Consider the following 3,921-nt stretch of genomic DNA (forward strand, 5'->3'; position numbering starts at 1 on the left):
AATGGTATCAAAAAAGAGTCAGAACCCCCTTCACTCCCACTGTTGGGAGTTTCTCAAAAACCCTATGTCAAACAACCACAACATATCTGTAAAGGACCTAGTGTAGACCCACACAAGCTCCATTATTGTGCTTCAGTTTATGTCAGATGATTCTGTGGGATGTGTTCCACTGTTATTCTCAACTCCTCTGGCTCCTACAATGACCCCTCCCTTTCTTCAGTGTTCCCTGAGTGACACCCAGTGTTTGGCTGTAGGTCTTTGCATCTACTTCTTTCAGCTGTTGGATATATCCTGTCAGATGTCCATTGGGGAAGGCACCAATCTGTGAGTATAGCAGAATATCATTAGGAATCATTTAATAGACCCTTTAATTTTTGGTTATTTCTGTTTGGTTCTACCCTAAGTGTCTGGATAATTGAACTTCTTGGTCATCCAGGCAGTGTTGGGCATGGACTCCATTTCCTGATAGTGGCCAAGAGAGCTAGAACAGGTATTGATTGGCCACTTCCATAAGATCTGAGCCACCAGGGCTTCAGCATATCTTGGAGGCTAGATAGGTGGTAGGAAATGTTGTGTTATGAGCGGCTGGGCTGCGTTGCCAGCACCCAGCCGCCCACATGGCTAGCTTATGCCCCGAAATAATTACACGGACACTGTATTCTTTTAAACACTGCCTGGCCCATTAGTTCCAGTTTCCTATTGGCTAACTCTTACATATCCATCTAACCCATTTCTAATAATCCTTGTAGCTCCATGAGCTGGCTTACCAGAAAAGATCTTAACCTGCGTCTGTCTGGAGTGGGAGAATCATGGCGAATCCTTGACTCAGCTTCTTTCTCCCAGCATTCTGTTTTGTTTTCTCCGCCTACCTAATTTTATGTCCTATAAAAGGGCCAAGGCAGTGTCTTTATTTAACCAATGAAATTAACACAAGCCAGAAGACTCTCCCCCATCAAGGAAAGGTTTTGTGGCTGGGTTAGTGCCATGCTTACACCACTGGAGTCTTGCTTTGTTATAGAAGATAGCCTGTTCAGGTTCCATATCCTTCCTTAATAGGATTGCTTGCTTGGTTCACCCTCCTAGTTTCAAGGAAGTTTCTACTGCACTAGGTTTCCATATCACCACAAAAGTCACCAAATTCCAGTCATAAATCCCCATAATATATCCCTCGATAACTCCTTTGCCCAGATGACCCCTCATGTTCTAACCCCACATGCCTACAGTCACCTGTAAAACCTCTTCTATTTTCCTTCCACAGGAAGATCCATGTATTTACCTAGAGATTTCCTTGTTACTTTGCCTTTCTGGATTTATGTGACTATCCTTCACTTAAAAGTTAATATTTTCTATTAACTTATATGTGATGCATATCATGTTTGACTTTCTATGTCTGTGACTCCTCATTCAGGATGATTTTTTCTAAGTCCATCCATTCACCTTAAAGTTTCATAATGTCATTTTATTGTTGTTTTTTGGGGTTTTTTTGTTTTGTTTTGTTCTTACAGCTGAGTAATACTCCATTATGTAAATTTACCACATTTTCTTTATTCATTCCCCATTTGAGGACATTTAGGTTGTTTCGAGCTGCTAAAAATGTCGTTGAACAAGTGTCATTGTTGTAGTTTGGAATGTCCTTCAGTTTGTGCCCAAAAATGGTATGGTCTTAAGGAATATCAATTCCCAATTTTCTGGAGAACTGCCATATTTATTTGCATATTAACTGTACGAGTTTGTGCTCCCATCAGCAAAAGAAGAATGTGCCCCCTCCTCCATATCCTTTCTAACATGGGCTATCCCTTGTGTTATTGATCCTAGTCAATCTGACAGGTGTAGGATTGAATCCCAAATTGTTTTGATTTTCATTTACCTGTTGGTTAAGGATTTTGAATATTTCTTTTAAGTGTTTCTTAGCCATTTGAAAATCCTCTATTGAGAATTCTCTATTTAGACCTGTATCCCATTTTTAAATTGGATTGTGTGGTTTGTGATGTCTAGTTTCTTGAGTTCTTTATATAGCTTGGATATTACTCCTCTTTTGAATGTGGGTCTGCTAAAAATCTTTTTCCATTCTATAGGATCCCATTCTACCCTATTGACAGTGCCCTTTGCTTTACAGAAGCTTCTTGGTGTAAATGGAGACAGCACATTCCTTTCCCAGACACTAAGTCTGGGAATAAGACCCTAATTTCACTAAGACACAAATAATCACACAGAAGCGATATTAATTGCAATACGGTTTGCCCAGTGGCTCAGATGTACTCTTAGCTAGGTCTTATATCTTAAATTAATCCAAATGTATTGAATGCGGTTTGTGGGCAGCATGATGCAAGTTTTTGGTTTCATGATGTCTCATTTATTAATTATTAATTTTATTGCCTGCCCTACTGGTGTTCTGTTTAATAATCTGTCTCCTGTGTCAAAGCATTCAAGGCTATTTCTGACTTTCTCTTCTATCATGTTCAGTGTGTTTGGTTTTATGTTGAGGTCTATAATCAACTTTTACTTGATTTTTGTGTAGAGGGATAACTATGGATCTCTTTGAATTCTTCTATATGCAGACATTCAGTTCAACAAGTATCATTTGTTAAACAGGCTTTTTTATGTGTATTTCTGTCTTCCTTTAAAAATATCAGGTGTCTGTAGGTGTGTGGATTTCTGTCTGGGCCTTTGATCCTCTTCCATTGACCAATATATCTGTTTTATGCCAATAGCATCTATTTTTATTACTATAACTCCATAGTCCAGCTTGAAATGAGGAAAAGTGATATCTCTGGAAATTCCTTCACTGGTCAGGATTATTTTAACTATTCTGGGCTTTTTGCTTCTCCATATGAAATTGAGTATTGTCCTTCCAAGTTCTGTAAAGAGTTCTGCTGAAATTTTGATGAGGATTGTGTTGGATGTGTTTGCTGGGGATTGGTTTTGGTAGCATGGGTATTTTTACTATTATTACTAATTCTACTGGTCATGAGGATAGAATATCTTTCATCTTCTGGAATCCTCTTTAATTTTTTTCTTCAATGTCTTAAATTTTATTTCAAGAACTCTTTCACTTGATTTGTTAGAATTATAACTAGTTTTTTGAGATTATTGTAAAAGGTGTTATTTGCCAGAATTTTTTTATAAACTGTACATATTTCCTGGTGGAAGTTTTAGGGTCACAAATGTATATAGTCATATCTGAAAATGAAGATACTTTAGCTTATTTCCTTCCTAATTTTTCTACTTACTCTTCACCATTTATATTACTTCTCTATTTAAGACTTCTTGTAGTTTATTGAATAAGTATGGAAAGAGTGGGAAAGCTTTACTTGTTCCAGATTTTAATAAAAGTGCTTTGAGTTTATCATCATTTAGTTTGATGTTGGTTGTGTGCTTACTGTAAACTTCCTCCATTATTCTGAGGTATATTCCTTGTATCCCTAGTCTTTCCAAGACTTTTATCATGAAGGGGTGTTTGATTTTTTTCAAAGATCTTTCCTACATTTATTGGAATGGTGATTTTTTTTTTCCTTTCAGTCTGTCTATGTGGTACATTTCATTTATCATTTTATGTTTGTTGATCAATTCCTGCATCTCTGGGAAGAAGGCTACTCTATTATAGCTATTATAGTTGATACTGTTTTGGATGTGTTCTCATATTCAGTTTCCATGTATTTTAGTGAGAAATTTTGCACCCATGTTCTTATGAAAAAGAAATCTCTAAGATTAGTATGGCCATGTCGGACAGGGCACCAGGAGCTCATGTCTTAATTTTTCTGCTCACTAAGGCAAGAAAAACTAGAAGAAATTGAAGTTCATATTTCCCTCTTAGACTTGCTCATGCCTAACCTTATAATTATGGGTTTACTGTTCCTGCACTGGTTTTTAATGAGCATTCTCTTTTGGCATCTTATAATTCTCTGTATTAGCCTGTCGCCA

Source organism: Microtus ochrogaster (genome assembly GCF_000317375.1).
Source record: "Microtus ochrogaster isolate Prairie Vole_2 chromosome 14 unlocalized genomic scaffold, MicOch1.0 chr14_random_3, whole genome shotgun sequence".
Lineage (NCBI taxonomy): Eukaryota > Metazoa > Chordata > Mammalia > Rodentia > Cricetidae > Microtus > Microtus ochrogaster.